Source organism: Triticum urartu, chromosome 1A (genome assembly GCF_056163025.1).
Source record: "Triticum urartu cultivar PI428250 chromosome 1A, HENAU_Tu73, whole genome shotgun sequence".
Taxonomy (NCBI): domain Eukaryota; kingdom Viridiplantae; phylum Streptophyta; class Magnoliopsida; order Poales; family Poaceae; genus Triticum; species Triticum urartu.
In genome coordinates, this window is record NC_141873.1 from 320461923 (window position 1) to 320475819 (window position 13897).

A 13897-nucleotide genomic window follows, 5' to 3' on the forward strand; every position below is an offset into this window, starting at 1 on the left:
ACATGAACCGGGGCGAGTTACCAGAGGGTGAGACTCTGGCCCGACAGATAATCCGGCGGTCCAAGTCCATGACTATTGTCAATGGCGAGTTGCATCATTGCAGTGTATCAGGGGCGTTTCAACGTTGTGTGTCTCCTAAAGAAGGCTGTGAAATTTTGCGTGAGATCCACGAAGGAGATTGTGGTAACCACGCCGGTTCAAAATCTTTGGTAGCTAAAGCGTTTCGCCATGGCTTCTATTGGTTAACTGCTCATGATGATGCGGAGGATCTGGTCAGACGATGTGACGGTTGCCAAAAGTTTTCAAGTCGTGCTCATGTGCCGGCTCAAGAATTGAGAATGATTCCAATTACTTGGCCGTTTGCGACTTGGGGGCTGGATATGGTTGGGCCTTTCAAAAGGTCCAAAGATAAGAAGACCCACCTCCTGGTGGCGGTTGACAAGTTTACAAAGTGGGTGGAAGCAGAACCTGTTAGCAAGTGTGATGCGGCCACGGCGGTTCAGTTCATCAAAAAAGGGATTTTCCGGTTTGGCTTTCCACACAGTATCATCACAGATAATGGTACCAATTTGTCCAAGGGTGCCATGAAGGAGTTCTGCGAACGGGAGTACATCCGGCTTGATGTTTCATCAGTGGCACACCCACAGTCCAATGGTCAAGCAGAAAGGGCTAATCAAGAGATCTTGAGAGGCATCAAGCCCCGGCTTATGGTTCCTTTGCAGAGAACGCTGGGTTGTTGGGTAGAAGAGTTACCATCTGTGTTATGGAGCATCAATACTACACCCAACAGATCAACAGGATACACGCCATTCTTCATGGTCTACGGAGCGGAGGCAGTTCTCCTGAGTGATATCTGTCATGACTCACCTCGTGTGGCGGCTTATGTTGAAGCGGACAACGAGACAACACGGCAAGACGCTTTGGACCTGTTGGATGAAGAACGTGACATAGCAGTCGCCCGCTTGGCGATTTACCAACAGGATCTTCGTCGTTATCACAGTCGCCGAGTCAGAACCAGAGCCTTTCAGGAAGGAGATTTGGTGCTTCGGCTCATTCAAGACCAGATTGATATGCATAAGCTATCCCCACCTTGGGAGGGACCTTTCATGGTCAGCAAGAATCTGCACAACGGGTCATACTATCTGATCGATATTCGAGAGCATAAAGACTCACGTACATCAGAGGAAGAGACCAACAGGTCGTGGAACATAGCTCATCTTCGGCCTTACTATACCTGAGCCATTGGCTCTACTTATGTACATATTACGACGATGTATATATTTTGATTAAATATAATAAACCGGAACCTCAGCTAAAGCGGGGTATCTGTCCTTTTACATCATGTGTGGTTACACGGAGTTGTTCTAAAGCGGCGTCCGGTTTACCCCTTGAGTTAGCTTTTCAAAAGCATCATGTTATATCACTTGGGGGCTTGGTCGTGTCCGAACCAATGCAACACCTCTTGATAGGCGAGAGCCACCAGATCACTTGGGGACTTGGTCACGTCTGATCCAGTCACGCCTCTTGATCGGCCTAAGGCCATAGAATCACTTGGGGGCTTGGTCGAACCCGAACCGTTGCCACGCCTCTTGATCGGCATAAATGCCACGGTTTCATTTGGGGACCTGGCTGACTTGAACCATAAATACACCTATCGGGAGCTTGGTCATGTCCGACCATGGTAACGCCATCTGATCGGCTCAAATAAGCCTCTTTTTGCAAATGGTTTTATCATTGCCTTTGCTTCACAATTTTCTTTGATAGATATTTCTTTATTTTTGTTGCGTTTTTTAAACCGACAAAATTTTAAACCGGTTCACACTGTCAATTGACGGAACACGGTCCATTTTTAATCCGGAGACCATTTGCTCGGTTTGATTTTTTGTTAACATCCTATTACGGAGTAACATGGTGTTTTATAACCTGGCACGGTTTACATGGTAAACCGGCATTATATATATCTACAGGAGCTGCTATCTCCTCCAACGGTGTGGGTTTATGAAACCTCCGCTTCAAGATTGGCTAAGCCAACTTCATGCCCAACGATGGTAGGTATTATGTATCTCAAACATTTGATCATATTCTTAAATTTCAGATATTTTGATTTTATATATGCAGACATCATACTCCGCCTGACGGTACAACCGCGGTGGCACTTTAAGATTTTTTATGTTGCAGAAAATACTTTGGAAAGTTCATCACCCAAAGAAAGCACAAGTTGCAGTGGTTATGCACGAAGGCATATTAAGATCAAGAGTATCAGCTAGCCTATTACAAGGCAACACGGTGCCCAAAACAAGATCATTGTTTTTCAAAGGAGAAGCAGTTTAAACCGGCTGCCGGTTCAAGCTTGGTCACCAGCCTGGCCTGATGGTTGTGGGTCATCCCGCGCCACTTCAACTTTAGTTTCTCTACCCAGCGGCTGGAAATCAACAGTTGTCCAGTCGATTCTCATTAATGCTCGAAAGATAGCTTCATCATGGATCAACAACGACGGTTCAATATCGGGAGCGTAAGTATGCTTACGGATTGGAGGGATAAGATTTTCCGCTTCATGAATTGGTGCAGCTACTCGTTTGTTTTTGATTGTCATATTGGGCTTGATAATGAGACAAGTCTGCTTCTTCAGCCAATTGACAAGCTAGCGGACGCACCTCCCGGTTTATTGCTCGCAGATCTGCTTCACTAAATTCTGACCCGTCTTCCTTCAAGCTGGGATAGCCCTAAGCCGCTTCAATAGGATCAAAATCCGGCACCCAAGCTTTTGCCCGGATTAAGGCATTGATCGCACTGGTTCGAGCAGCAGATTTCTTCAGCTCTTCAACCCGGGCAGGAAGCACCGACAGTTTCTGCAGAGTGTCTTGAATCAAAGTGGGCGCCGGCTTGTTGTGGGATGCAGTACAGATGATCCGATGTGCACCAGTGTACAGTTGTTCGATCAACGTATAGGAGGCTTTCAATTTCTTCCGCACATCTGACCCCAAATGACCGATGCGTGCCCCTGAAATATCACAAAGGGTTAACAAACAGGCAGCTCTGTAAGATGGCAGAATCAATTCAGAAATCAAACCGGCTTACCAAAGATAGCAGCGGTCATGGCATGCATGTGCCGCTTTATGCTAGTCAGTTCATCCACCACCGGTTTTAGTGCAGCCTCGGCATCTTCTGCTCGTTTGGTTAAAGCGGATTTTTCAGTAGCCCAATCCGCCTGCTCCTTCTTGATATCCTTCTTAAGCCGTTCCATGACGCTTAAGGCGCGGTCAACTCCTCTTTTGCTTTTGAGGTTTCAGTCTGTTGGGACTTCAGATTTTCTTGGAGATCGGCGATTTGGGTCTCTTTTGTCTTCAGCTCAGCCTGCATACAGACAGTTATATGATTCAGCAAGCAGTGCAAGAATTGAAGCACCAACCACATAACAAGTTATGCACTTGGTGCTTGGGGGCTAATGCCTATTTGATCTTCATATTTCACTTGATTATAAAGTCCCAAGCTCAATACAAGTATTCAGCTTGGCACTTGGGGGCTAATGGCTATTTGTTCAAATAAGTTCTGATGCGGCGATATTAATTACTTAAGTCCCGGTTTAACTACACTAAGTTGAACCAGCCCTTGGGGGCTACATCAGCGAATCTCGAGGCTTTAAGATTTATATTAGTAAGTCCTGGTATGAAAGAAGATTACAAACCAGTCCTTGGGGGCTAGGCGAGTCAGCAAGAATTGAAGCATACAAGCAGGAAAGAGCATATGGAAGTTACCTCATATTTATCTTTCATCATGTTAACCAGACTGGCTTCATAGTTATGACTGGTATACAACCGGTTCAGATAGCCGGAATGGATGTCTTGGGCGTTCAAAGCAGCGTAAGTCGCCAGATCAACATTCCACTTACCCTTGCCAAAGGCAGCAAATTCTTCCTTGGCAGTATGTTTAGACAAAGTGACAGGATTGCTTGGCTCTGTATGCCCAATGCCAGTAATAACAACTTCATCATCCTTGGCGTCGCCGGTTTGCATTGGGGCCATCAGTTTATCAGTAGACTTGGATGGACTAGTGGATTTCTCAATCCGAATGGGGCTTCTGGGCTGGTCAACAGGACCGGAGGTATCAACATGTCTCTCTTTAGTAATAAAATCATCATCTTGTGGTGGTGGGTCGTTTGGCACATCCTCACGGATGGCCGCTTCAGGGTTGAGTACTCTGTCCGGTTCAGGAATAGCATCTTCTTCAGCCGCTTTATCTAGGCGAGCCTTCTTGCTTGGCTTAGGCTTTGCCCTGAAAGGAGTAACAAAGGTCAGTACAGTATATGCTACAAAGTAATACACCAGAAGCATTATGATAAGTATGGCTTACCCAAGCACCGTTTTGAGCGGCGGCAGCTGGGTAGCTGATGACTCGCCAGATGATGAATGGGAAGTGACCTGATAATCGGAGTCAGACGGATTAAGAGGTTGACGAAAACAGCCCATTTTCTGACAAGCACTGACAGGCAAATTAGAGACCTCTGAATGGCGTTTCCGAACCGGACTATTCGGTAAACCGGTGGAGGTAACTACCTGGCCACTATGCCGGGTCGTGCAGCGAGCTTCGTGCTATTGGGTCTTCATAAGAAATTTGGGATCCAAGTAAGCAAGAGGATGAGAAAATTTAACCTTCCGGTTTTCCTGACGGATTTTTAGTGAAGGCAAAGGATCTGAATCGGAGGAAAGAATAATTACCTCTGCAACATCAGCATGACTGGCTTCGGCATCATCCGGACAAATATCATCATCAATAAGGCGCGTGAAAAATAAGCCAAGTGAATCAAGTTCTACCTCAAGGTCCGTGTTACCCACATCGTCATCAGCGGCCGGATCAGAGGATGCAGTGGTTCTTTTCCTGTGGGTAGTCTTCTTCACAACTTTAGTCTTTTGCCGGATTGATCTTTCCGGTTTGTCTGGTTTTTCTGGTTTCTCCTGCGGCAGTTTCTTGCTCTAAAACGGATCATTGCCCTGTTTAAACAGGCATTGATATTAAACAATGACCAGATATATCAATAACAGGTTCAGAAAAAAGAACAATCAAACTCTTACAGCTGGCGGTTCGCTGGTGGCACAGAAGGGAAGCAGGCCGGTTCGAGCACAGATGTGTTCCAGTTCATTCAGCATTTTATTCACAGCCTCTTTGATTTCTTCATCGGTAAGCTGGATGTTAGCATGTCGCAGTGGGTCATCAACACTGCCAGTATACTCGCACATCAAACCGGAGCGCTGACTAAGGGGCAGTATGCTCCATGATATCCAACAACGAGCGAGATCAACTCCTGTTAAACCATTGGCCATGAAGGCTCTGAGCTTGGACAGTTGAGGAGCGTATTTGCTTCTCTCCTTGGCAGTCAACCTTTGCGGAAAGGGGTGTGTATTGCTAAGCCGCTCTGGATGAAAACCAGGCAAAGGATTTTCACCAGCAGGGGAGGTGTCTTTGCAATAGAACCATGTTTGATTCCACTCTTTGGGGTGGATGTGCAGCTTGGCGTGAGGGTATGTGACCTCTTTTCTTTTCTGAATCGCCACACCGCCCAATTCCGTATTGGAACCGTCAGAAAACTCAGTACGGCGGTTTAGATGGAAACAGTCTCTGAACAACTCTACTGTGGGCTCCTCTTGAAAGAACACCTCACAGAGCACTTGGAAGTGACACATGTTTGTAACAGAGTTGGGACCAGTGTCTTGTGGGTGGAGTTGCAAATCGGCTAAAACGTCTCGGTAAAATTTAGAACCGGGCGGCTTAAAGCCCCGGGTTAAGTGATCTACGAAAACGATGACCTCTCCTTCTTGAGGTGTGGGAGGGCATTCTTTGCCAGGAGCTCTCCAATGGATAGTGTTTTTGCTGCCTAAAGCGCCGATCAGGACTAAATTATTCAGTTGAGTCTCTGTGACGCGAGAAGGAACCCAGTTGCACTCATATACTTGCTTGGCCATGATGAAATCTACAAGATAGGTAATTCCGGTTCAAGAATGCATTTATTAAAGTGCACTGGTATGTACAATGTTAAACCGGAGACATCTCTATCTAAACTGGAGTTTTATGAAGCAACAGCATCAGGCGGTTCAACAAGGGGACTAATGGTATATACCGGTTTGGCAATTTTTCTACAAAGTTAAACCACCGGATCTAAGCATTGAAACAGTTGAGATTGCGGATAGATAAGTGTATAGAAACAGATTTCACAAGATTTCTCTACAGCGACGGATCTGAAGCAAGTTCAGAAAAGAAGGAAAATATTCAAGGTTCAAAAAAGAACAGTACCGAATCAATGGGCAGATATACAGGTAGATCTATGGTCTTGAGGCATATAAGTAAAGGCGGATGCTAAGAACTACCACTACACAGAGCAAAGGTTCACAGGTTCATCTAGGATCTATCATATGCGTACGAACAGATGATGAACACTGAAGAACTTGGAAACCCTAGAACGGATCTACGGAGGAAAAGGTGAAGAACTCACCGGAGCGGAAGAAGAAACAGAAGGTCGCCGCGATGCTCTGGTACAATCAGGGTGATGCAGCGGCCAAGGTTGGAGCAGAAGTCGTCGACGGCGGTGGAGCTCTGAAGCTGGACGACGCGGGGAAGACGAAGCAGAAGGGCACGAAGGGGAAAAAGAAATGACCCTTCGGTCTTATTTATAAGGCAAGGAGCATGTGTCAGGCGCGAAAATCAAGGAACCGTGGGTCTGGAAACGGAGCTGTCGCCTCGATTATCGCAGACCTATTAAACAAAAAAGGTATCATGGATAAGTTTCTTTATAACAGGTGACGTCACGCCGGTTTACAACGACCAGAGAAGATGACATCACGGCGATTCAACAAACTACAAGAAGGTGTTGAAGATGAAGATTTTTGCTAAGGATTGACATGAACCTGTTCAAATCAATCTGGGGCCTAATGTTGAGGATATCACTACTGGGCGTAAACCGGCCTATCTGGGTCGGGTTAACTTCTTCAGTCGTTAACTATGTTGAAACCCAAGAAGGCAGATGAGGGCTCAAGGCCCATAGTCGGTTCAAGGCATGTAGCCGTAAACCGGCGTTGGTATGTAACTTGTATTGTAAGTTAGGAATAAGTAGAGACCAAACCAGACACATCTATGAGCCGGTATTGGGAATCTGTGAACCGACGGGCATCACCCGTGTATATAAGGGGACGACCCGGCGGCGGTTCAGACAACAAACAACAACTCGAGACATAGGCGAAGCTTGTTTGCTCCCTAGTCATCGAAACCCCATCAATCCCATCACAACTAGACGTAGGCTTTTACCTTCATCGAAGGGGCCGAACTAGTATAAACTCTCTTGCGTCCCTGTGTCCGCTTTAACCCCTTCAAGCTAACCCGTCGCGATGGCTCCACGACAAAGTCCTTTCTCTAGGACATCTGCCATGACAAAACCACGACAGTTCCTACCAACAAATTCACATCCATAGATTCATTATTATTCTCAATCAAGGTAGACAAGGGCATATCATTAGGATCAGAAGAAACACTCTTACTAGGAAATAATTTCATAAGTTCATCCATCTTTCCACTCAAAACATTAATTTCTTCTATCGCATGCACCTTTTTATTAGTAGATCTTTCAGTATGACATTGAGAATAATTAACCATAATATTATCTAGGAGATTAGTAGCTTATCCTAAAGTGATTTCCATAAAAGTGCCTCCCGCGGCTGAATCTAAAAGATTTCTAGAAGAAAAATTCAATCCGGCATAAAAAATTTGTATAATCATCCAAAAATTCAAACCATGAGTAGGGCAATTACATATCATTAATTTCATTCTCTCCCAAGCTTGTGCAACATGGTCATGATCAAGTTGCTTAAAATTCATAATATCGTTTCTAAGAGAGATGATCTTAGCAGGAGGAAAATACTTAGAGATAAAAGCATCTTTGCACTTATTCCATGGATAAATACTATTTTTAGGCAAAGACGAAAACCAAGCTTTAGCACGATCTCTAAGTGAAAAAGGAAATAGCTTCAATTTAACAATATCATTATCCACATCTTTCTTCTTTTGTATATCACACTAATCAACGAAGCTATTTAGATGGGTAGCGGCATCTTCACTAGGAAGGCCGGAAAACGGATCTTTCATGACAAGATTCAGCAAAGCGGTATTAATTTCACAAGATTCAGCATCGGTAAGAGGAGCAATCGGAGTGCTAATAAAATCATTGTTGTTGGTATTGGTGAAATCACACAATTTAGTGTTATCTTGAGCCATCGTGACAAGCAAGCGAACTAACACACAAGCAAACAAAAATCAAGCGGGCAAAAAGAGGCAAACGGGAAAGAGAAGCAGGATAGAGAGAGGGGGCAAATAAAACGGCAAGGGTGAAGTGGGGAGAGGAAAACGAGAGGCAAATGGCAAATAATGTAATGCGGGAGATAAGGGTATGTGATGGGTACTCGGTATGTTGACTTTTGCGTAGACCTCCCCGGCAACGGCGCCAGAAATCCTTCTTGCTACCTCTTGAGCACTGCGTTGGTTTTCCTCGAAGAGGAAGGGATGATGTAGCAAAGTAGCATAAGTATTTCCCTCAGTTTTTGAGAACCAATGTATCAATCCAATAGGAGACTACGCGTGAGTCCCTCGTACCTACAAAAAACAAATAAATCCTCGCAACCAACGCGTTAAGGGGTCGTCAATCCCTACACGGCCACTTACGAGAGTGAGATCTGATAGATATGATAAGATAATATTTTTGGTATTTTTATGACAAAGATGCGAAGTAAAATAAAAGCAAAGTAAAAGCAAAAGGAAATAACTAAGTATTGGTAGATTAATATGATGAAGATAGACCCGAGGGCCATAGGTTTCACTAGTGGCTTCTCTCAAGAGCATAAGTATTCTATGGTGGGTGAACAAATTACTGTTGAGCAATTGACAGAATTGAGCATAGTTATGAGAATATCTAGGTATGATCATGTATATAGGCATCATGTCCGAGACAAGTAGACCGACTCCTGCCTGCATCTACTACAATTACTCCAGTCATCGATCGCTATCCAGCATGCATGTAGAGTATTAAGTTAATGAAAACAGAGTAACGCCTTAAGCAAAATGACATGATGTAGAGGGATAAACTCATGCAATATGATGAAAACCCCATCTTGTTATCCTCGATGGCAACAATACAATACGTGCCTTCCTGCCCCTACTGTCACTAGGAAAGGACACCGCAAGATTGAACCCAAAGCTAAGCACTTCTCCCATTGCAAGAAAGATCAATCTAGTAGGCCAAACCAAACTGATAATTCGAAGAGACTTGCAAAGATAACCAATCACACAAAAAAGAATCCAGAGAAGATTCAGATATTGCTCATAGATAGACTTGATCATAAACCCACAATTCATCGGTCTCAACAAACACGCCGCAAAAAGAAGATTACATCGAATAGATCTCCACAAGAGAGGGGGAGAACATTGTATTGAGATCCAAAAAGAGAGAAGAAGCCATCTAGCTACTAACTATGGACCCGTAGGTCTAAGGTAAACTACTCACACTTAATCGGAGGGGCTCTGGTATTGATGTAGAAGCCCTCCGTGATCGATGCCCCCTCCGGTGGAGCTCCAGAATAGGCCCCAAGATGGGATCTCGTGGATACATAAAGTTGCGGTGGTGGAATTAGGGTTTTGGGGGTACGTAGGTATATATAGGAGGAAGGAGTGCGTCGGTGGAGCAACAGGGGGGCCACGATGGTGGAGGGCGTGCCTGGGGAGGGGGGTAGGCGTGCCCCCTACCTCATGGCCTCCTCTTTTGTGTCTTAACGTAGGGTCCAAGTCTCCTGGGTCTTGTTCGTTGAGAAAATCACGTTTCCAAAGGTTTCATTCCGTTTGGACTCCGTTTGATATTCCTTTTCTTCGAAACCCTAAAACAGGCAAAAAACAACAATTCTGGGCTGGGCCTCCGGTTAATAGGTTAGTCCAAAAATAATATAAAAGTGGATAATAAAGCCCAATAATGTCCAAAATAGTAGATAATATAGCATGGAGCAATCAAAAATTATAGATACGTTGGAGACGTATCATTTCCCGCCGAGCCCCCAGGGGCCGCCGGTAAGGGTGTTGCCGCAGATTCCGAGCCTGCCAAGGGGCAGCTGGCTCCGGCAGGGCGCCAAGCCCTGGCCGTTGAGACGACTGCTCCCATGGGGGAAGAGATTCCTTTGGTCCTTACCGTCGAGCCCCAGGCTCCGGCATGGGCACAACATACCATCTGTTTCCTCCAGACAGGGGAACTTCCTAAGGAGCAGGAAGAAGCGGAAAAGTAGCCTGTCGGTCTGCCTTGTACTAGTTCGTCGATGATGTCCTATACAGAAAAAGACCAAACGGTGTGAAATTGAAGTGCATCTCCCGGGAGGAAGGACTGGAGCTATTGGCAGAGATACATGGAGGCATATGTGGCTCCCACATAGGGTCAAGGGCCCTTGCCGGCAAGGCATTCCGGCAAGGCTTCTTCTGTCCCACCGCCCTCCAGGATGCGGCGATACTAGTAACCAGGTGTGAAGTGCGCCAGTTCCATTCGAAGAAGCTTCATCAACCAGCTCAAGCCCTTCAAACAATCCCTCTCTCCTGGCCGTTTTCGGTCTGGGGGGCTCGACATACTGGGCCCTTTCCCTCGCGCTGTCGGGGGCTTTGAGTACTTGCATGTTGCAATCAACAAGTTCACAAAGTGGTCGGAGGTGGAGGCAGTGAGGAAGGTTACGGCACAGTCAGCCGTCAAGTTCTTCAAGGGGCTAGTCTGCCCTTTTGGTGTACAAAACAGAGTCATTACCGACAGCGGCACACAGTTCACAAGCCACGCCTTCATACAATACATCAAAGACCTCGGCAGCAAGGTCTGTTTTGCTTCCGTGGCACACCCCGGAGCAATGGCCAGACGGAGAGGGCAAATGCTGAAGTTTTGCAAGGCCTGAGAACGAAGACTTTTGACAGGCTGCACAACAGCGGAAAGCGCTGGATTGATGAGTTGCCGACGGTTCTTTGCTCGATCAGGACGATGCCAAATCGAGCCACCGGCAAGATACCCTTTGCCCTAGTATATGGTGCAGAAGCAGTTCTCCCCATGGAACTCATATAGGGGTCACCTCGAGTGCTCGCTTATGACGAGCTTGAGCAAGAGCAGTTGTGGCAAGATGACGCAATGCTCCTTGAGGAAGATCGTCTTCAGGCGGCTGTGAGAGCAGCACGCTACCAGCAAGCCTTGCGGCGCTACCATAGCAGCAAGGTTCATGCCCGAAGCTTTGAGGATGGCGACCTTGTTCTTCGATGCGTTCAGTTGGCCAAGAATTCCAACAAGCTGACGCCAAAGTGGGAAGGCCCTTATCGGGTAATATGAGTCAGCAGGCCCGGCGCAGTCCGCCTAGAGACCGAAGATGCTGTCCCAGTGAGCAATTCCTGGAACATCGAACATCTTCGCAAGTTTTACCCATAAGGCACGGTTGTCGGGCCTCCCGGCAAACCACCTTTTGTACAAGCCTTGCCGGCAAGGCATGTAACCGTCTGTACAAAGCCAGGCCCAGACCTTGAGCATAAATAAACAAAGCGTTGATGCCCTAAGTTATAGCATGCATGCTAGGTTAAGTCTCTCCCTCGGTTAGGGTTGATAGTGCTTAGCGGCGACTAACCCCTAGCCTAGAGGTCGAGTGTGTGTCTTTCTATTCTCTTTGATTCGTGGGGCACGCGGACACTTCTGTTGAGCCGCTTGGGAAAAAGAGAACGAACCGGCACTCCGGCCCCGCAGGCCAAGACTACCGGGGGGCCGAAGATACAAGGATCCAACCACGACAAGCCAAGGTTGCTGGGGGCTGTGGATTTGGATAAGTCTTTCAACCCCCTGTTATGCGTTTCCGTATAGTACTGGGACATGTGAAACCTCGTTTATGTTCTTAAAACCACCGTGCTACCCCTTTCCTGTACCCAAGAGCTACCTCCTGGGTCAGAATTTGGTAGTATTCGCGGTGGCGAGGAGATGAACGAGGGGCCTAACTCTACTTCGTCCCTGCCTTCGCCAAGAGCGCGAGAATGCTCGACCGAAGTGGGGAGACGGCAAGGCCTGTTGCTGGGAAACAATGTTTATCTTAAAAATAACAAGGATTCATCCTTGGCATGGGCCTCGCTCACACACAAAGAACCCGACAAGCGCCCTTTTTCATTAAAAACATCCCATACAGGTACAATTCATACGGAATTAAAAACATGAGCAAGGGGATTACAAGTCTTAGAATTAACAAGTGCCTGCAGGCTTACAAACTAAAAAGAGATAAGGTGCCCATAATCCCTTTCTTGTCCCTCTCCACAGAAGGTGGAACAAGGTAGTGGGAGGGCAAAAGAGCGCCTAGGCAACGTACGAGGAGCAGAAGGCACCAAGATAACATCTTGGTGCCAGGAAAGGAGCTGGAATACGAGGCAGCGGGCCAGCAATACGCTACGAAGGCGTCGGTACCCGCGTACTCTGGTTTGACGGCCGCCACCCGCCTTCTTCGCCTTTTCCGGCCCTCCTACGCCAGCCGCCCGAGGAGACGATGGGGAGAACCCTGATGGAGAGCTTGGCTAGGATGGACCTTAGCAAGGAGTGTGGCCGAGGGAGGGGCGGCGCAGTCAGTCGAAGTCGGAGTCGGAATCCTGCCGCTCGACTCCCTCGTCATCGTTGTCGCTGTCCTCCTCGTCACTCCCACTTGAGGAGGAATCTTCATCATCGGAGGAGCTCTCCACGCAGCACTTCAGGCGAGTTCCAAGATCTCCGAAGACCTTGACGAAGAGCAGGCCGCCCTCCATCAACTTGAAGTAGAGGATGAGCCCCACCGTCAGGCTATGGATGCGAGCAAATGTCTTCCATCCATGACGGAGATACATAACATGAGGAGCGGGAAAGTCAATGTCGACCCGCGTGCCGCCGGTCCCACAGCCCCTCATGTGCAATCTGAGGGTCTGGGGCGGATCGAGCTCCATCTCCCGAGGGAAGGGGGTGGGGAGGCGGAGACGACGACGCGGTTGCCGGCGCAGCCTGATGAAGAACTCGCGGGGCTGGTCCCCGACGTGACCCTCCATCGCGGGAGGCACCGCTGGCGGAGGCACGACCATCATGCCACCTCGTTCCCCTCTCCCCCGACCGCCGCAGCGACCTCGACCACGCCCCCTCCCCCTTTCTCTCATAGCCGGATCTGCCGCCGCGGGCTCGTGGGAAGGAGGGACACGCTGACGAGCAGCAACCCTCGCCGCCACCGTCAAAGGCCCAGCACCTCCTCTCGCCATGGCAGGTGCAAGAAAGGAGCGAAGGTGGAGAAGGGTGGATACTGAAGGAATGTGGGATAATGCCCCTCCCCCTCCTTATAAAGGGGCGGGGTCGAGGCTTAGCCGCCCCACTCAGCCAATCCATCCATCGGAGGCGCAGGGAATCCGGACGGACCCACTGCCCCAATCAGCGACAACCCGGTTTCCCGCCTCCACCGCCTGCCACTTGCAAGGAGGACGCGTGGCGAGCGAGCATGATCAAAATGACGGGTGAGGCGAACGTTCCCCACCCCGTGATCACGGGGCGTGGGCGCCTTGAAGACTACGACCCGAGTCCACCCAGTAAATGAGCTGCGCCTCCCTCTTTTTGGTGAAGGCGCGAGCCGCCTCTTTTCCCATTAACTACGATCTGATGCACGCATGCAGAAACCACCCCACACATGACCCCCATGTCACGCACGACCCTCCACGCCGCGCCCAGGTCGTGGGGAAGCGCGTCGGACGAAAAATTACTGCGGTAAAATCCCGCCCCGACTGCACGCGCACCGTTTTGGGCCTGGCCCAACAACGTGTCGCGCTTATGTGTGGCCTAGGCCCGGGGGCTCCTGTCGATGTACAAAAGTAGGGGTGC